The sequence below is a fragment of the Talpa occidentalis genome, unplaced genomic scaffold, assembly GCF_014898055.3.
Source record: "Talpa occidentalis isolate TD23 unplaced genomic scaffold, MPIMG_talOcc4v2.1 talOcc4.12, whole genome shotgun sequence".
In the NCBI taxonomy this organism is placed as follows: Eukaryota; Metazoa; Chordata; class Mammalia; order Eulipotyphla; family Talpidae; genus Talpa; species Talpa occidentalis.
In genome coordinates, this window is record NW_023601212.1 from 32,249,816 (window position 1) to 32,270,679 (window position 20,864).

The 20,864-nt window shown below is 45.9% G+C and overlaps 1 long non-coding RNA gene across 2 annotated transcripts; it reads right to left on the reverse strand.

Moving 5' to 3' along the window:
* Positions 1-2,893: 2,893 nt before the first annotated feature.
* LOC129145549 (uncharacterized) lies at positions 2,894-18,581 on the reverse strand. 2 transcript variants are annotated; one of them, XR_008551290.1, is made up of 3 exons: positions 18,469-18,581; positions 6,023-6,175; positions 2,894-4,055 (listed from the first exon to the last, which is right to left on the reverse strand). It is a non-coding gene; the product is annotated as an uncharacterized LOC129145549 (long non-coding RNA). The 2 variants fall into 2 exon arrangements; XR_008551291.1 differs by lacking the exon at positions 2,894-4,055 and adding an exon at positions 5,023-5,207.
* Between the last annotated feature and the right edge of the window lie 2,283 nt (positions 18,582-20,864).

Here is a 20,864-nt window from a genome sequence, read left to right on the forward strand (position 1 = left end):
CCGATGCTGTAGATATAAAAGAAATATCTTGATAGGAAAATGTGCTCATTCGACCTGGGATAATCAAGAAGACTTGATGGGTTTTAATATACACGACAGAGGAAATTGTCTAATCAAGGAAACTCCTAGATCTGTGGATCAAAGAAACAGGGGAATAGTGGTGGAGAATCAAATTTTAAGAAAAACCCCAGAGTTCTGTTTTGGACAGTTCATTTGAGATGAATATTAGATACTTTCAGGAAGATTCTGAGTAGAGTTGGATACAGCTAGTCTCCCTAAATTCAGAGAAGCTGCTGGAGGTGTAGGAGTTCTGAGTTCCTCCACAGCCTGAAGCAGAGAGAAAGCTCCCCAGCTGCCTGGGGGTAGAAGTGGAGTCTCAGTGGAGGGCTGGTAGCTTCCCATCAGACCTCACAGAAGTTCTCGGTTGCCACTATTGGGGAACTGGAATGACTTGGAAGGGCCCACAAGGTAATGTGGGCCAACAATGGAAAATTGGAACACACTTAGGGGACCCTTCAGCATGAAAGAAAACACTCAGAACCCCAGAGGGGGCAGAGTGACAAGGGCACAGGAAGAAAACCAACAGCACTAACTATAGGACCAGAGCACCAACAGGACAGAACCATAGCATCACGGGTACTTTCTGGAGTTAAAAGTCCTGCATTTCAGGGTGGAAATTCAATAGCTGAATTGAAGAAAAAAAGGTGGCAACTCCTAGTGGCTCAGAAGATCAAATGGAAAAAGTTTCTCAAATATAGAGCAAAAAATAAGGAGTTGGAAATGCTGAAGATAAATAAGATATTTGGAGGACAGATTGTGGAGACTACATGTAAATAGTAGGAGTTCCAGAAGGAGAAAAAGGAACAGACGGAGGAGCAATAAATAAAGAAATAATATGGGAACATTTTCTTGGTTTGTCAAAAAAACCTAAGTCTGGAGATTGAAAAAGTTCATGGAGTTCTAGATGAGACTGACAAAAATCTCCCACCCCAGCATATATTGGGGAAAGTGTCAAACTTTCTCCTCACTCCATCTACCTCAATTCTAGAAAGATGAGTAGTTTTATCTAGCAGCCTGAAGCCCTGTGCACTGGCTCTGAGAAGAGCCTTGGGAAACTCTGGTTGCACAGGTCCCGTCTTCAAGGTGAAGTATGGCAGGGTAGGAGAGTGTCCTTGGGGCACACTCTGGCCATAAGTAGCGGGACTCACCTGCCACCGTGTGCCCACAGAATCATACAGGATGCCAAGTCCCAGGTGCTCGTTGCAGAAGAATCTGGCTTCATGCCTGGACTTTCTAGACAGGGAACAATGAGCCTGTTGCAGCTACCTGGTTCTCTTTGGCTAAGCTACACACATTCAGGTGTGGGGGTGCCCATGCCCTTGGGCTGTGGGCAAGGCCTGGCTCAGTGTGGAGCTGAGCTCATGCTGCTGGCCTGGCATGATGAACTTACCAGGGAGAAGACACCACAGTATCAGTTTGGGCCTCCCCTGACATTAAGAAACCAGGCAGACCTCTTCAGAATTGAACAGGGTTTTACCAAGGAGCTGGAGCTTTGGCTCTGAGAGTGATATATCTGCTCCCCAAGTGAGGTCCAAATGCTCCTGCTGCCCAGGGTGACAAGGAGGTTAGAAGTGGGGCTGTAATGTTCACTGAGAATGGGATGTTGGGATTGTGTGCTGCAGGAAAGGTTCTGGGCTCAGAAGGCCTATTTAATCATTTGGAGACTGTTATATCCTTGCCACAGCCCCATGAAGCAGGCAGGGGCAAGAACTATATTGTACCTGTTTTGCCGGTAGAACTGAGGGTCTTTTGTAGATGAAGGAAATAAAGTGTGAGAATCAGTTGCCGCCCATTTCACACAGTGACACCCCTGGATCTATACCTTTGGAGATTGTAGGCGGTGTGTCCATCCTTGATTCTGGACTTGACAATGTCATTTGCTTTGGGCATTGGACTGGGGTAGACATGACAGCAAACTGGTCCAGGCCAGGCCGTAAGGGACTCTGAGAACTTTTGCCTATTTCCAGCTTTGGTGTAACTGAGAGTAATTGTAGCTCACTCAGCCTGCCTGATCAGACCCCTTGCCCACCGCTCCCCACACCAGCACAGCCCCCACCTGAACACTGTCGCTTGGAACTGAGCCACCCCTGCTGACCTGCTGATTTGTGTGGACAAATGGGTATTGTTTGAAGCCACCGAGGTTTTGTGGGTTTGCTTTCACTATGCACAATTATTATAGCAACAGCTAACCAAGTTGTAGAGATAGTGTGTCACCGAATACTTCAGCTTCTCTGTGTGAGACAACTCCCAGAGGCTTCTGTGAAAACACAGATCCCTAGGACCCCAAAGATTTTGGTTTACTAATTTGGGAGAGAGCCCTTGCACCTCCATTGGAAATTGGTACTTTGTGGTACTCTGATGGGTTGATACCCACTACCCACCGAATGGGAAAATCTACTTATCTTAGTTCCCCAGAGCTGGTGAGTGGACATGTTGGCTGCATTTTCAAACCCAGGATATTGACTCTCAGAGTCCAAATACTTTTCCCATAACCCTGCTATGACCAGGTGTGTGTGTGTGTGTGTGTGTGTGTGTGTGTGTGTGTGTGTGTGTGTGGTGGGGCACTGGGACATATATGTGAGTGTAATCAATTAGGATTGCAACTTGGGACCCTACCTGCATGCTGTGAGTGGCATAATTCTAATTGAGCAAATTGTTCGAAGAACTTGGTTAATGCTTTGCTCAGAACTGCTTGCAGCTGTAGCTTCTTGAAGAGGGGGGGCCCCTCCCGACACACTCACACACACGCACACACACACACAAAACACACACACACACAAGATGGTACTTTTCTTTCTGCAAAGATCAAATTGGCTTCCTTGTTGCAGGCTCAAAGCAGCTGTTTATTTGTTGTTTTCATGTTTTCAACTGTTGTGATGAGGTTTGCTTCCTTCTCCTTTAACTGAATTACGTGTCATTTAGCTCTTCAGCGCAAGCTGCAGCGTGAGCTGGATCCTCTGTCATGTGAGGCTTCAGTTTCCTTCTCTGTCCTCCAACCCAGGAGACCAGCATGGCCACCACCTCAGACCTGAGGCCCTTATGACAAAAAGGCCAGAAGCACAAGGGTGCCCTTTGGCTGACCTGCCCTTCTCCCCACCTCGCCTCCCGGGGAGCCCAGCACTGGTCTAGGGACCAGCAGGAAACTGGGGTTGCTGAGAGGAGTACATTTTCTCTCCCAAATGTGAATGTTGCGGAGTTGAGGAACCTAGACCTGGTTTGCCTTTGTTGAGGCGGACACCGGTGACATTGCATCGGCCCGTGTTAGCTGAATTGAGTACAAGGGAAAGAGGATGGAACCAGGTTTGTTGCAGAGCCCAGAGAGGGCTGGAGGCAGTGACATGGACTGAATGTTTCCAGAACCTGCACATTATCTCTTCAGACACATATTCCATTAACACCTTAAAGGAGACAGAGATGCCCACTATTAACCAAATACCCCTTCCATTTCCTGCCCTGGGGGAGCCCTGGTGTTCACTTTCCAGTCCTGCTCTTCTTTCCAAGCAGGGCCACACCTAGCACCTCTCCATCCCTGCACTGGTCCAGAGAAATTATTACCTCTGTAGATAATTGATCCCCTGTGTTGCAGCTGACCATCAGTTCCCCTCTCTGATCCTGTCTTTTTAACCTTCAAATGAGGGGGTAGATGAACTGGGCTAGATGAACTGGGTCTAAGGTTGTTGTTACAGCTAAATGTGTTTGATTGCCATGTATAGCTTTGTCCAAGTTTAGTTACTTCTTGGTTATCATGTGATGGCATCGCTAAACATCGTGGTGAGAGAGCACCTTGATCCTCAGGGGAATCAGGCATGGCTGTAGGCTTGATGACATCGCGGGAACTGCACAGATTTGGAACTGAGGTCTCCTAAACCTGAGGCGTACTTGGCAGCAAGTCTACCCAGGCATGGGGGCCCAAGAACCTGGGCAGTGCAGAGCAGCCCGGCAGCTGTCAGAGAGGGTTTTAGCAGCAGGGAAGCCGACCAGATGGATCCGAGGGGCTGTGGAAAGTGGAAGGAGGTTAAAAGCTTGGCAGGTGGGGAGCTTGGCACAGAGGAACTGAGAAGAAGGTCAGGCTGGCAGGCAGCTGGTGCAGAAAGGTCTGGCAGCTATAATAGGGGGACCTACTGTAGGGACCGAGGGCCCCTGCTCTGCAGAAGGCCTGGGTGAACAATGGGGGTACCAGTCCTAGAGCAAAGCAGGGCTGAGTAGGGAACAGATGGACTCACATAGAAGGGTGAGGCATGCCTATACAATGGTCGGGATCCCAGGTACCAGTCACCCCTGGCCAAGCCTGCTAGTGGGGTGGCAGCATCTCTAGCACACCCCCCAGGAAAACCCTCTGGGGGAAGGACCAGGCTCACTTTCCCTTTTAGGAAGTTTGTCAGGCTGAGTCCCACTGGCTGAGGCAGGGGTTGTTCTCACATTCAACCCAGGATGTTGGGCGGGGGTGTCAGAGGCAGAGGGCTTAGTCCCCCTGCCCTCTCCTACACAGGCAGAGCAGCAGGGACACTGGCATGCCCATGAGAAGCTGGAGCCTGAGGGCTCATGAACCCAGCTTCTTGCTTTGGATGATTCAAGACTCATCAAGTGATGACTTGGCTCTGGAGGTCCCGAGCCCCTTCTAAGAAAACTGCAGCTCCTCGCAGCAGGGTTTACGGATGCTTTTAATAACAGTGCGAGAAGATTATATAAATTTTTTCTTTCCAATTAAGACTCTGTGAAGAAATAACCCCCAAACAGAATTTGGAACAAAGGGAGGCTGTTTCTTAGAAGAAGCACGCCAATGTTCACCTTCCAGGAGGAGGGAAGGGGTTGTGCACCCAGGGAGGCCCTCTTAAGTGCCAAAGCTTCAGTGGCAGACCTTCCAGGGAGGCATTTCTCATTAGTAAGAGGGGCCAGAGCAAGTGCTGGAGGACACACAGGTACAATGCGAGGGTGCAGTGGGAGGCTCCGTGTCTTCCTGGTTCCAGCTGTCTGGATCCCTGGGGAAATGTTCTCACATGCTCTCACTGAACAGGGAGAGTCCACTCCTCCCACAACATGTCTATGCACGGAGCCCACCAGCTTTGCCATCCAGTTCCATTGAGGCATCCAGACCGGGGAAGAAGAGCCAGAAAGATTCATAGAGATGATCCAGTCCATGCTCCACACTTGATTTTTTTGAGACAAAAATATGCCATGAGCTCCAGTATTTTAAAACCCATAAGAAAGTGTTTGTTCCCAGTACCCAGAGGTAAAGTCCTGGGGGCAGGTGAGTGAGGTGGACTGATACAAGACTTGAAACCACCTGGCTTCCAAGGGCTTCCAGGGGCTCCAAGAATCCTTGGAACACATTGAAAACACCACCAGAAGATTCCCCATTCCATGCCTGTGGAGTGAGGCTTTGCCCAAGATGGCGTCGTGTCTGAGTTCCAAATGGAGCCCAGGTCTCCTGGTGCCCAGTTCTCTGGCCTTTAGAGGTCAAACTAACATGGATGGCCAACCAAGAAAAGATCTGAGGAAGATGAGAAAGCAAATTTATTTTCTCTGCAGAGGCTGAGACATGGAGAAGAGGGTCCCAGTGAAGCTGCGGCTAGTGATGTGGGGCTGGGCTACAGGGCTGCCCTGGGCCCTGAACCAGCTGCAGCACTGACTTATAAAGCAAACCCATTTAGATCATTCCTCAGATCCTGTCCAAAGCACAATGCAGTTTTCTGCTTCCTCCCCCCCCCCCCACCCCAAGAAGCCTTTTCCTGGCATAGTGACTGGTGCTGGGTTTTATCTACCGAGCTCTGTGGCTTTCTCCCGACTACATTCATTTCAATAAACTGGATTCCTTCCATGGGCCACAATAAGGTATTTACATTTAATTTCCATTTTCCATTATGATTTAAAAATTTGGTCATGATAGGTAGAAGAATTCAAAATTTAGGAGTCTCTTGGCAGAAGCAGGGCTTTTGCCCTCACCAAGGGATGGCATACCCACCTTGGTCAAATGGTGTTGTTGGCCCAAGTGCCCAGTGTGTTGGTAGGTCCTTTTGCTTTGTAGGGTCCCAAACTTCGCTGCTCTCCTCACCCCTGAAGTAGTTCTTGCAGCTCTAGGCCCTTAGATCTGTATAGATCTGCTTTGGCTGAGTGCCTGTATTGAGTCAGGCAGGGAGACAAAAATGTGAATAAGATGCAGTCAGCTTGCAAGGAGCTAACAGACTTGTAGGGAAGAGGAAATTTCAACACCCCAGTATGGTCAGTTCTGGGGGAGTGGTTACGGGAGCTCAAGTGTCTTGCAGTGCAAGGAAAGGGATGGGGAGAGGTGGCCTCTGCTCGGGAACAGCGGGCACCCAGGGAGCCAGGAACATGTCGTCGGCAGTTAATTTTTCTGAGTCAGGGAGTGTATCTGAATCCTCTGATCCTATTTTCTTGGAAAATAAGAAATTTTTTCCTGCAGTGGGGGAAAACCACACTGTAGAAGAGTCTTGTGTTCCAGCCCAGAGGCAGCTGCCCAGCTGTGAGAGGCAGAGCCATGCCAGAAAATAGCTCATCTCCTAGCTGCCTGGTGATGGAGAACACCCCTGGGGAAGGTTAACTCAGAACATCATCATTAGCTTCAGCAGGCAGAGGGCCCCTTTCCAGACCAGGCTGCCTGCTGGGCCAGTTCTAATGATGGGAATTGGGTGCTAATTACCATGGAGTGCCCCACCCACACAGCCACACTGCACCCGAATCCTCCACGGGGTACTAGAGACACCCTTCTCTGTTTTGCAAAAACTAGTCTCCTCTAATTTTTCATGACACTTTTCAGTGGGTAAAGAACATCCAAGTCTGTCAACTGCTGTCATCTGCTCTGGACATTCCCATTCCCATTTTACTGGTAGGAAAAGACTTGAGAAAGGGATTAAACTCACATTGGTCAAAAGTGGGGAGCTAGGATTGAAATTGGTTTTTTTTGACCCTATCTCTTTCTAACTTATCTCTGCTTTAGGGTGGGGGGAAGGAAAGAAAGAAAATAACACTTACTAATTTCCTTTCATATTCGAGACATTTTACCTATGCTAATGCACTTAATAAAAAATCCCAGTTTTATAGGTAAAGGAATTGAGGCTCAGAGAAGCAAGCAATGTGCCCCCAGCTAGCCAGCTGAGGTCCGGCTTCACGTCTAATTTCTTATCTTCCTTTGTCTATGATGTTCCCAGGTACTCCTGGCCCTGGGATGGGCCTGGGTTCCTTCTCAATCAAGCTCTGTGGGTGCAGATGATTTGTAGCTCCCTTAGGACTGCATAATTGCGCCTTAGGGAGAGCCAGTTATTTAATTTATGTATTTGTCTTAGCTAGAGCCACACTTGGTGGGCCTTCTGCAAAGCCTTGTCTGCTTGGGTTGGTAGGTGTCTCAGAATTGGAACTGATCTCTGCAGTAGAAGGGACCTGGGACCTGTTCCTTGACATATCAGTGGGTCTTACTGGTCTTTGAGGGGTGTGGAAGCTTCCCTGGAGGCTGCCACCTGCCTCAGTTTCCATGGCATTCAGCATTCTCAGCTGACTGCCTTCCATCAGGGATAGGCTGTCTCTTCTACTTTGCTCCTCCTGAGCCCATGGTTTGGGCCTGGCACCCATGCAGGTCACATCTGTGGAGGAAAGTGGTCAGACCACTGTCACCAGCCTTCATTCCCTAAACCAGTGGCCCTCTGAAGGATCTGCAGACCCCTCCTCCACGTCCTGCTTCATCACAGGGAGCAAAAGCACTAGGAATTGATTCAGTGCCCTGTTGGCATTTTAGAATTGACACTAAAGGTCATTACTGGTAATGCTGAAGTGAAACTGTATTCATATAATTAGAGGTAGGAGTCAGTGAATGGGATCTTTCTTCCAAGTCTTGCTAATCAGTAAGCAAGTATAGGAAAGATAGTTTGCAAATTGACTAGTAGAAGCTTAGAGAACAAAAGGATCTCAGAACTATTTAGTCCAACCCACTCACTGCACAGATGCAAAACCCAGGCTTGTGGAGAAGGGAAGTGATGTCTTTGGTTATGCAGCTGGAGAGCAGCCGGAACTGAGGTTAGGATTTCTGGGGTGTTTTACTTTTCTTTTCTTTTCTTTTCTTTTCTTTTCTTTTCTTTTCTTTTCTTTTCTTTTCTTTTCTTTTCTTTTCTTTTCTTTTCTTTTCTTTTCTTTTCTTTTCTTTTTTCTTGTCTTGTCTTGTCTTGTCTTTTTTTTTTGGTAATTAGGCCACAATATTGCTACTTTCTACATTCTATTTCTCATATTCATTTTGGCCCAATTTACAAAATTAGTTCAGATGAAAATGTTCATTTGGACTGTAAATTTGTTGAATAATTGCTGCATGGATCTCATCTCATAGAGCAGCTCCTTCAGAAAGCTCTCAAAGCCAGCGGGGGTCTTCCTCTGCCCCACCCCCTGCCTCCTGAAAGCTCTTGCCAGAAAGCCCAGAGCCCAAAGGGCCCTCCTCCTTCTCCCAAACAAAACTCAGCACAGGCAGGAAAAGCCCTAATACAAAAGGAAAATGAGAAAACCATAAAGATATCACTTCTTCCCGTGTTAATTCATAGGTTTAATTTTTCTTCAAGCTCTGATATTTTTCAGGCATGGGGAAGTTGACAAAATAAAATTTAAGATCATTTGAAAAACACATACAGGTGAGAAAATTGTGATGAATTATGGTAGAGTTGAGTGGAGGGAGGAAGGACTGTTTTACCATATATTAGGCCTTCATAAATCATTACTAACCAAGACAGTTAGTAGAAAAGAAGAGAGAGATTCACAGCCCAGATAACCCAGATAAGGGCCCTTAATATAATATAGGAGTTAAGGCATTTCACATGGTAAGAGGCAGGTGATTGAATAAATACTGTTGGGAAAAACAGCTTGTACTTTGGGAAAAATAAACAGTTTCAAACATCCCTTCATACCATATATCAAGGTGACATATGGTAAGGGAGAAAAAAAATCAAATCAAATTGAAATTAGAAGAAATTTTTAAGTCAGTGCTTACCTCTAAATGGAAAAGGATGTTCTAGGCATAAAATTGATAAAATAAATAACAACAGACTTGACTATATATTAAAAAAAAAACCTTCTGTACATCAGAAGTATTTTACAATGAAAGGCAAATGTAATGGGAAAATAACAGTTATCAAAGATAAAGAATAAATTGTCTGAAGACAATGCTTATATTGGTAAGAAAAAGATCGAGACCTCCAATAGGAAAATAAACAGAGATCATTGATGAGCAGGTTGAAACCAAAGTCTAAGAAACATTGCAAATCCAATTCTTCTTTTTTTTTCCCCAGAGGTCACTTTTTTAATTACAATTTTCTACATGAAGGAAATTTTGAAGATCTTATTCCCCGTGAAATTCCCACCACCAATTCACCCATGTACCATCACCATAGTCCCTTGTGCTCTTCCTTCCCCTGTTTTGATACAACTTCCTCCTCCTCCCCCTGTAAAATGTCTCTGGTTTATAGTTGCCTGTTGATTTTAATTTTTACTTTATTATAATCACTTTTTTCTCCGATGCCTTATTTAGATCCCCTACATTCCTCCTGTAAGTGAAACCATCCGGCATTTTTCTTTTCCTTTCTGGCTTATTTCACTGAGCATGATCCCTTCCAGCTCCAGGCATGTTGCTGCGGATAGCATGAGTTTATCTTTTTTTTTATTGCTGAGTAATAATCCATTGTGTATAATATATATGCCACATCTTCTTGATCCAGTCATTTATTTTGGGGCATTTCAGTCATTTCCATAGCTTACTTATTGTAAACAGTGCTGCAATAAACATAGGGGTGCAGGTGTCCTTTTGAATTAATGTTTTTGTGTCCTTTGGGTAGATTTTTAGGAGTGGAATTGCTGGATCAGATGGAAGCTCCATTTTTAACAATTTGAGGAACCTCTATACATCTTTCCATAGTGGCTGGACCAGTTTGCACTCCCACCAGCAGCATAGGAGAGTTCCTTTTCCTTCACATCCTTGCCAATATTTGTTATTGCTAGTTTTTTTTTTTCAATATTATGTGCCATCTCACTGGTGTAAGCTGATATCTCATTGTGGTTTTGATTTGCATTTCCCCAATTATGAGTGATGTTGAACATTTTTTCATATGCCTGTTGGCCCACAAATGCAATTCTTCTAAGAAATCAAGTAATTGCAAGTAGGCAAAAATGAGACAACATCACCTACCATATTAGCAAAGATTTAAAGGATACTCTTTTTTAAATTTTTTAATATATTTTATTTTGTATAATTTTTACATCATTTTTCATTTTCATTTTTGCACAATGTATGCATTTTCATTTTGGTTATATTCCCCATACAATTCCACCCCCCTTATTTTGACCCTAATCCTTCCTCTCTCCCCCTCCCGTAGTATGTCTCTGGTTTATAGTTGCTTGTTGATTTTGATTTTTTCTTTATTGTAATTAGTCTTTTTCCTGGTCCCTTATTTAGGTTTTCTAAATTACTGCTATAAGGGAGACCATCCGGTATTTTTCTTTTTCCTTCTGGTTTATTTCGCTGAGCATGATCCCTGCCAGCTCCATCCATGTTGCTACAAATTGCATGAGTTTATCTTTTTTGATTGCTGAGTAATATTCCATTGTGTATATGTACCATGTCTTCTTAATCCAGTCATCTATTTTTGGGCATTTGGGTTGTTTCCATAGCTTAGCTATTGTAAATAGTACTGCTATAAACATAGGGGTGCAGGTGCCCTTTTGAATTAATGTTTCTGTGTCCTTTGGGTAAATACCTAGGAGTGGAATTGCTGGATTATATGGAAGATTTATCTTTAGTAGGTTGAGGAATCTCCACACAGCTCTCCATAGTGATTGGACCAGTTTGCACTCCCACCAGCAGTGCAGGAGAGTTCCTTTTTCTCCACATCCTCGCCAACATTTGTTGTTGCTAGTTTTTTTAATATGTGCAATTCTCACTGGTGTAAGATGGTATCTCATTGTAGTTTTGATTTGCATTTCCCTGATTACAAGTGATGTTGAGCATCTTTTCTTATGCCTGTTGGCCATTTGCATTTCCTTGTTGGAGAAGTTTCTTTTTAGCTCTTCTGCCCATTTTTTGACTGGATTATTTTCTTTGTTTTTGTTGTGTCTCATCAGCTCTTTGTAGATTTTTGTAATCTCTCCTTTATCATTAGTGTTATGTGTAAAAATTTTCTCCCAGTCAGTGGGGTTTCTCTTTGTTTGGTTATTGCCTCTTTTGCTGTGTAGAAGCTCTTTAATTTGATGTAGTCCCAGCTGTTTATCTTTGCCTTCACTATCACTGCTTTGGGTGACATGTCTATAAAGATGTTTTTGAGGTGCATGTCATGTAGTGTTTTACCTATATTTCCTTCTATATATTTTATGGTTTCAGGTCTTATGTCTAGTTCTTTAATCCATTTTGAGTTGGTTTTTGTGCATGGTGTGAGGTAATAGTCAAGCTTCATTCTTGAAGCTTGTAGCGACCCAGTTTTCCCAGCACCATTTATTGAACAAACTTTCTTTGCTCCAATGCATATTCTTTGCTCCTTTGTCAAAGATTAGTTGGCTGTAAATCTGTGGGTTTATTTCTGGATTTTCTACTCTAAAGGATATACTCTTGATGTGCTTCAATGAGTTGAGGCTAATGCTAGTGGCCTTCTCATATGCTGGTGTCCGATGGAATGAGAAATAGTACTACATCAATCTAAAACAGTACAGACATATGTATTAGAAGACACATGTGTTTGTCCACAGTATGGACAAATGAATACATATATTTGAATGAATATATATATATATTCAAACAATTTGATTATATAATTCTGCTTTGGTTTTGATATTCATGCACTAGCATGTTCATCAGCATTGTTAGAATTGCAAGTCAAATGTTCGTTCATTCTTTTATTCATTTATTCAATAAATATCAAGATCTATGTTCCAAATTCTGCATTAGATGTTGGGGACACTTGGCAAAGAAAGGACATGGTTTTTGCTCTTTGTGGAACTTACAATTTCATGGGGGAGATAAACACTACATGGGTAAACAAAAGAAGAACTGTTTAACAACTAGGGAATGATTTTGGTGTCTCCTTACAGTAAATTATTATGTTACCATTAAATGTGATGTCTCTGAAGAATGACGCTCACCCATCCATCCGTCTAGCCACCCAGCCAGCCAGCCAGACATCCAATTATCTATTCATCCATCCAAAAATATTTATTGAACATCTAGTATGCCCCAGGAACTATACTAGACATAGAAGATCGAGTTGTCAAAACAGACACAATTCCCTCCTTGGTGGCCCTCACAAACTACAGGACTAAGGTAATCCACAAAAAAAGGCCGTAATCTGAGATGTGAATGGTCAAGAAAATCTTCAGAAGAAAATGACAGCTAAGCTGGAACTCTGAGAATTAGTAGGAATTAACCAAATAAAGAGATCAGAAGAAGAGAGTGTCACAAATAGACATGGTTGACAGGTGCTTAAGAGAAAGGCAAGGAACACAATTTGCATATAATATATCTGTGGTATAAAAATCTGTAAAAACATACCAGGGGGAAAGATACTCAAATGTTAAGCATTTGGTGGTGGGACTAAATGTGATCTTTCTCTCCTGCTTTGTTCCTTTGGCAGAGGTCAGGCCTCAGTTTTTAAACTCAAAGGTATCCCCCAGGAACTGCTGGCGAGTCCTCAGGCGTGGCCACCGGGCAGCTGGCTGCCCTAGCACAGAGCAAGAAGGAGGCGTCGTGGCTTCCAAAGGCTTCAAGAGAAACTGTGGATCTTGTTAGGAAAGAGCCCAGAGCAATAGGGAAGAAGAGGGGAGCCCTCACCACCCGCAGAGAGAAAATGGAAAATGCTTTTTCAAGACAAGCTGTGTTCAGGTGACCTTGATATTTTCATTTTGTTTTTGATAGAAAAGCCTGTCTCTGAATAAAGAGCAGTGGATGTTCTCCAGGGGTGTGAGTGATGCTGGAGGACACGCCAGGGAGGGCGCTTTCTAAGCAGCCAAAGGCTGACAGCGCCGAGGGAGGTGGGTGCTCTCTAGCCTCCCCCGGCCCTTCTGATCTTGCCCCTGACATTGCACAAGGGCTCTGGGATTTGCTCCCAAGCAGGGGAAAAGCTCCTTTCCTCACTGCTTCCTTGGACCTAACACTTCCAAGAGCCAACTCCCAACTTTGTGACCTGGCTCCCAGATGTCTGGAATCTGGCCTGTTGTGACCTTGTCTACTCTGAAATTTATACCCCTTTCTACAGCTGCTCAGGGGAAGCGCCTCGTTCTGTGAGATCCTGTGTCATCTCTCCTGAGCACTGCGATGCAAACAGGCGTTTTTCTCTGACTTGTGTGGCATTTACTGTCAGAAACACTCATTTGACATTTATCACATTCTGCCCTTTATTGCCTGTTATTTGTTACTGTGTCTGCACCTCTCCTCCTCATGTGGGATGCCCTTCTCTTTACTTAGGAGCCCACCCTGTCCCTTCCCATCTGCTGAACTCCTACACAACCCTCCAGAGCCCCGCTCAAAAGTCACAGCCACCCTGGGCTTCCTCTTGGCTTTTTGTGAATCCTGCTTCATTTTTAGCCACCAGAATGTACAGGAACTAGAAACTATTCCTGATTTATCTTAGCATTTCCTGAGGTTCATTTTCCTGCATGATGTAATTTAATGCTGAATCGACGAGTGACTGGGAATAAAATGAGAGCTTCTTGAGAATTGCTTTGGTCCGTTCCAAGTTACAGGTTGACTATGTTACACTTTTTAGTTCTTACTGCATAGAAAGTACTGTGCAATAGGAAGCACAGTAGGTGCACAGTAGGTGCTTTAATGACTATGGAATGCTTTATTAATTGTGACTAGGTATTGATAACAGAAAAAAGTCTGTCACAAAAAGGAGAGAGCTTGATTCATTTTCCTCTCATCCTTGGGTAGAATTGCCTTCTGGAGCTGTTCCTATTCAGAGAAGACCCATGTGGTCAGTGAATAAGGCAGCCAGATTTAAGTGCAATCCTTGTCTGCATCTGGGGGTTGGGGTTGGTCCCCTGTCTAGTGCCCTGCTGCTGTCCCCTGGCAGGATGCTGGTACAGAGGCTCCATAGGAAGTAGGATTTCACTCAGGCCCACCACGTCCTGCCAAGTCTCAGGTGGAAGAGGAGCCCTCTGGTTTGCCCCCACTCTGCCTCCAGTCTACCCCCTGCATGGGGGACATATTCATCTGGGAACCATGGAGACAAGTTTAGAACTTCCATCAAAATGCCTAAACCAGGGCCTCCCCGGTGGCGCAGTGGTTGAGCTCTGGGTTGCGAAGCTGCCCGCGGCCTCTGCGGCGCCGGTTCGATCCCCGGCTGCTCCCCGGCCACCGGAGGAGGGTCCCACATGGTGCGCAGACCTCTCCTGCCGCCCGCTGCTTCCCTCAGCAGTGTCTCCCCCTGTTCTGCACTCTGGCTCTGGTGAATTCTCTCACCCTGCGCTTCTGACTGTACCCAGTGCATGCAAACAAACTAAATAAATAAAGCATGCCTCTATTTAAAAAAAAAAAAAAAATGCCTAAACCACTCAAGGGGCACAGAGCCAGTTATCCTCTGGGAATCCCTATTTACTGCGCCTCCTTGTCTGTGAAGTCAGGGGTCTGATCTCTGGCCTGATGTCAACCAGGGTTGTTTTACTCCAAAGCCAGAGGCTCGTCCCTCCCTTCTCCTGCAGAGCTTCTCACTGAGGAGCTGTCACACACTTCCACTAAACATCTCAGCGGAGAGAAAAGCCAAGCCAACAACCTCCCTCCCAAAAAGCCAAAATGGCAGCTCAGCAGAACCCTGCTGTCCAACTGCCTGTATTTATCCTGACAATTTCTGTCCCTTGTTTTTTCCCCCTGAGTAAAGCTGTTCCTTTGATCTCAACAGCCCTCAGAAAGAGGAGTTGCACAGAGATAATTATTTTCTAAAGTTGCTGAGGCATCATAGCCGGAGAGCTCAGCCTCTTTGAGAGAGCAGATTCTAGTTCTGCTGGGAGAGAGTTTCCCAGGCTTTCTCCACCCTCCTTGGCGCTTGGGGTTTCACTGTGTGCCTGGTCATAGGAACAGATGAGGTGCCCCTGGGGTGGCCCCAGTTCTCAGGCTGCTGCTCAGATCCCAGCCAGTCCTGGCTCTAGGGAAAGGCTTTCTGAGATGGGTTGGGGTCACATTGTTCTGAAGAAAGCTTTGCTGGGTGACTGAGTGGTAAGAGGACCTGGGGATAGAGGCAGGCCACTCAGAAAAGGGGTCCAGGGGTGGGAAGATGGAAAGAAACAGAGCAAGAAACAGCAGTCCCCAGTAGTGGGAGAAGACAGGGGGTGGATAGATGGAAACATGTCTGATTCCATAAGGAAGCAACCTGAATGGGGAATGGAATGGGAATTGGGGTTCTCAACCCATACAATTCCTTCTACCAAAGCCACCACACTTGGTTACATGACATCCATTTGGGGTCAGATAAGATTCAGGGGGGCCTCTCTGGTGGCGCAAGGGGTTAAGCAACGCACTGTGAAGCAATCCGCAGCCACTGCAGCACGAGTTCGATCCCCAGCCGGCCAGGGAGCAGCCCACATGGCGCAGCAGACCTCTCCTGACTCGCCCACTGCTCCCCTCAGCAGTGTATTTCAGTGGATCTGCCTGTTCTGCTCCCCACTCTGTCTCTGGTGAATCCTCTCACCCCCTGAATCTCTGGCCTGTACACCAGCTCTTGTATGCATAAATAAATAAATCTTTAAAAAAAAGATAAGATTCAGGGAAGTCCAGACGGACATGGACACCCTGTCCTTGGGTGTACAAGCTGATTCCCAGCCAGGCTGATAGTAAAGGACTAGCCTTCCCTGTTCCTCATAGCGACTTCTGGAAAGGGCCAACCCTGAGTGAGCAGAATTCTGTTTCCTCATGGTAGTCAGGCATTGTTGCCTCTTCCGTATCTGTTTGACTGTGGCACCTCTTTCTTTATTCCCGGACCTGTAACTGCATGACCAAGGGGTGCCCAGTGTCCCCCAAACTTTTAAGGGGTAAATGTTCTAATAGGGATTGAACATCTGCGTGCACAAAGGCAAAGAAAGTAGATTCTTAGTGTGAAAGATATTTAATTGGTTGCAGAGACGGGGAGGGACCCCAGCCTCCAATATCAGGAGATTCCCCTAAGCATTTAGGTATGCATTTGTTGGGGAGGCGCGGACTCTGCAGTCCAGGAACTTAAATTCTTGACCAGAAGCCAGCCCTCTGGGTAAATGTGAGCTTCTTAAATCACCCAGAGATAATACCCGGCTGCAATTTTTTTCTTTCTTTCATTCTTTTACTAAATGTTTAATTATTTTATATACTTTTTATATCACTTTTCATTTTTGTACAATGTATGCATTTTCATCTTGGTTATAGTCCCCATAAAATTCCCATCACCCATTCACCCATGAACTATAACCATGGTCCCTTGTGCTCTTCCCACCCTTGTTTTGATCCTACTCCCTTCTCCCTCCTTGCAGTATGTCTGTCTCTGGTTTATAGTTGCCTGTTGATTTTGATTTTAACTTTATTATAATGTTTTTTTCCCCCTGATCCCTTATTTGGATCCTGTACATCCCTGCTATAAGTGAGACCATCTGGAATTTTTCTTTTTCTTTCTGGCTTATTTCGCTGAGCATGATCCCTTCCAGCTCCATCCATGTTGCTGCAACTGGCATGAGTTTATCTTTTTTGATTGCTAGTAATATTCCATGATGTATATGTACTGCATCTGCATTTTCCCTGAGGCTTTCGCTATTCTTTGCTGTTGCACCAATGCTGCCTTAGGAGAGCTCCACTACTTATAGTGCTCTGTGACTTCAGAGGTGTGCTCTCTGATGGAGCCACCCATTGGGGAGATTGTGGGTAAAGGGAGTATGCTGGAAGCTCCAGAGAAATTCCTTATGGGAATGCTGTCTTTGCTTCTGGCCTCTGTTCCAATCATCATATCAGAGGGCTCATACTCTCCAGTGGAGAACTGACTGGAAGCCCTGCCGTTTTCTGGACAGGTTCTCACAGCCATAGCCTTCTGTGCTTTCTCACAATCCTGGATAATCCTGGAGACCTAACCCCACAGGCGCAGTGAAGACACATGTAAGACCCCATGTTCCAGAGACAGAATGGTCCTCCCCAGCCACCTGCTCCCCTCCCAGCTCTGGTTTGCATAGGGACTCCCTTGCTTCCCTCTCAACAAATCTCAAAGCAGATATTTGTTGGCCCTAATGATGAATTGAGTTAACTAGGAGAAAGAAACAATGATAAACCTTGCAGGCTGCATGCTGCCTCAGTCTCCCCCAAACCAAAAGACCCAGGGACAGAGCTGCTCAGAGGGTTATGGGCAGTGTTCTTGCCCTAGTTTCTGGGCAGCCCCCAGGCCCACTGACGACCTTGTGCCCTCAGTTCCAGGCTGGCCTGGACCTCTAACTCCTTGTATTCAAATAAGAACCAGCATCTTCTAATTTTCTATGGGTTTTTGGCATCTCCATTCTCCTGCTACATATCAAAGTCAGAGTACCCAGTGACTCCCGCTGCCCCTCTCTCATGTCCATCTTGACTCCAGGTCCTGCCACTTCTTTTCCTTGTCACTTCCTGTCCACAGCCCTCCCGCCAGGTCTGCAGCCCTCACCCAGGCCTCTGGCCTCAGTTCTGGGTCAGGCATGACTTTCTGTCTGGGTTCCTTGCTGCCTGAAGGCAGATTCATTGTCCCATGGCTCTGCTTTGATGGTATCACTTTTATAGACACATAAAGGAAGCATTTAGCACTCAGTCATGTTAAATCTTAACCATCTTTATAGATTTTTTAGTGCAGCTCATCAAAATTGTCACCAGCCCCAAAGGTCCCACGTTTATAGTGATAGTAGCTGCTCAGGCAGGAACCTGGGAGCACAGGTGCTGTGCCAGGCCTGTGGAAGCTTTCCTCTCCTGGGTTTGATGTCACTGGAGTTCAGACTAGACCTCAGCCTGTTTCCTCCTGGGTGCACCTGGAGCTCCTGCTTATTCTACTCAAGAGGGATAAGTAATCACTCCCTCTGGACACCATCAGCACTGCCTGCCAGAGGCAATATATCACAGCTGTTAAAAAATGGGGGCTGTCAGGTATTAATCTTTTAGTTGCTGGAGAGGGGAGATGTGGGGATCCCAAGGGGATGTGGGGATGGGCAGGGTGGATAGTCTTCAGCAGCAGCTATTAACAAGCCAGCATGGGAGCAATTATGCCAACTCAATGCTAGGGACTAGAAGGAAACAGGAGCCAGGGCCCACAGTTCTGACTTGTGTGGGTTATTTTCCATTGACACCCTGCTGGTGTTGCTGTGTGTACAGTAATAATTAAAGAGACAAATCTGCTGACGAAATAAAGGCACTGAAAGTAAAAACATTTTGGTGGGTCAGATTCCCAGAGTTCAAAAACCAGATCTGACACTTACTTGTTGTGTGACCTTGGTCCAGTCATTTACCCACTTTATAAAATGGGTATAACATGGCATCCAGTACAAGACGTTGTTGATATGAGTAAGTGACTTAGGACCTGAAGGGCTTACAGAACTTGGGCACAATGCGTGTTCTGGAGTGGTTAGGTATGAGGTGGTTGGCATGGTTGTGGGAACACTGATGTTGGAGTGGATGGTCTGAGTTAGAATGCTGACCAGCTGACACTCCAGTGCCTTGCTCTAAATCAGCCTGCTGTTCCAGACAGAAGGCTTCTGCCTGCTGGTCATCCTGTAGACACACGATGTCCTCTCTGTCCAGCTGCTGGAGAGCCTTGCCACACCCTGACTATCCAACAAGGCCCTGCTTATCTCCATTTCCTCTGGGGACCTTCCTTTGACCATGCCAGGTCACTTTGGCCTCTGCACTTTCAGTCCCCAAAGGCTTACACTTTGAACTGTCCACTCGATGCTTCATGTGTGACTCCCAGAATAGCAGATGAATTCATGTGGATGGGGCTGGTTTTTTCAACTCACTTGTCCATGGGTTCTATTTAAATCCTTCTCTACCTGACAATGTGCGGGGGGTTGTGGGTACTCCAGGAACTCCATCCATCTACTTGGTGCTAACTCACTTCTGAGGCCTGGGCTGGCTGCCTGGCAATCAGTGGGGACTATGGGACCAAGGACTCTTGTCTCCCTGGGGCACTGGCCACAAACTTAATAGTGGTATTGGCTTTTTCTCCTACTAGTGCCCCAAAGCAATACATTTATGGCAGGATCAGAATGATCAGGGTGCAGTGGGCCCTTCTGCTTCTTTCCCTCCTGAATCAAGAAGGAAGAAGACCCCAACCAGTCATGTAGGAGTTAGGGATAGATAGTGAATATGGGAGGAGAGGACAGCCTTCCTCGGCTGCACAGGAACAAGGCTCTCTGGGTATCCAAAGCCAGTGGCAGCCCCACCTGACATGTCCTTACCTTTGAGAGTCACTGAAAGGAGACTGCTGTGCACTGCAGCCTCAGCCCAAGCAGGCAACTTGCTTTCTATACCATTAAATAATTAACTTGGTACTACACAGAGAAGAAAATCTTCAGTGTTAGTAAAAGGCCTCGATTAATTGCTTTCATTTTGGTTGTGTATCTTGTCTCCAGGAGGAGATAAGAGGAGAGAATGTGGGTTTTGAAGCCAAGTGGAGAGACACCCTCATAAAAGGTGACAGATGCCTTCTCCCCATCAAGTTGGGGCTGTGAGCTGGGTTTGCAGCCACCAGGCCCTGCTCGCTTGACTGGCTCCCGGTGACCTGGGGCCGGGGACGTGAGGATCAGCTCCTTGCTGAGAATGGCATGTGACTGACAGCCTCTGATGAGCTGACCCAGTTCTGCAATACGGCAGCAACAGTATTTGGGTTGCTCTAAGATATTGCTATTTAAAAAAACCCTCTGAATCATTACACACATGCCTCCCAGCCTCACAAAGGAGGCCTGCTGTTTACTGCCATGTGGTTGTCAAGATCAAGGACATGCATGGTGGCCACATGTCACAGAGTTTCTGAGATGACAAGGTGAGGTGAGATCTCAGGATATTTGTACTTGCCCCATCGTAACTACCCCATCATGCTGGTCTTTAGTTTTCTATTATCCTCCCTCATGGATGTCTTATTCCCTGAGGGTAGACACTGTCCTTTCTTCCTGTGTTTCTAACTGATACTCTAGTGTCTTGTTCTAAACTGACCTCTTGCACTTGGCTTGCATGTTCCTACTATCCATCCATCATTGATTCACCCATGCATCCACCCCTCCAATCGGCCCTCCATTCGCTATTTGTCCATCTATCCATCCACACATCCATCCATCCATCCATCCATCCATCTATCTATCAACACACCATTTGTCCTTCCATCCATCCAGCTTTGTCCATCCATCCATCCATCCATCTATCTATCCATCCATCATTTATTGAGTTCCCACCTTATGCCTAGATGTGTTTCTAATAACAGTTGACACAACCATGACTAATGCACATTAGATCCTGTTCTAGTGATTTTGATCCAATGATATGACCCAACATTTAATTAAATCTTGTGGATATTGCTTGCCTCAGAAATGAAAAATGTCAGTGCTGGAAGGAAACTTACAGGTCGTCTAGTAAAACCCTCTTGTTTTATTTTATTTTTTTAAGATTTATTTATTTATACAAGAACTGGGGTAGAGGCCAGAGGTGTGGGAGGGTGAGAGAATTCACCAGAGACAGAACGGGGAGCAGAACAGGCAGACGGACTGAAGACACTGCTGAGGGAAGCAGCAGGCAAGGCAGGAGTAGTCTGCCGTGCCATGTGGGTTTCTCCCTGGCTGGGAGAATTGAACCCGCTGTGCAGAGCCTGCAGACAGCTTCACAG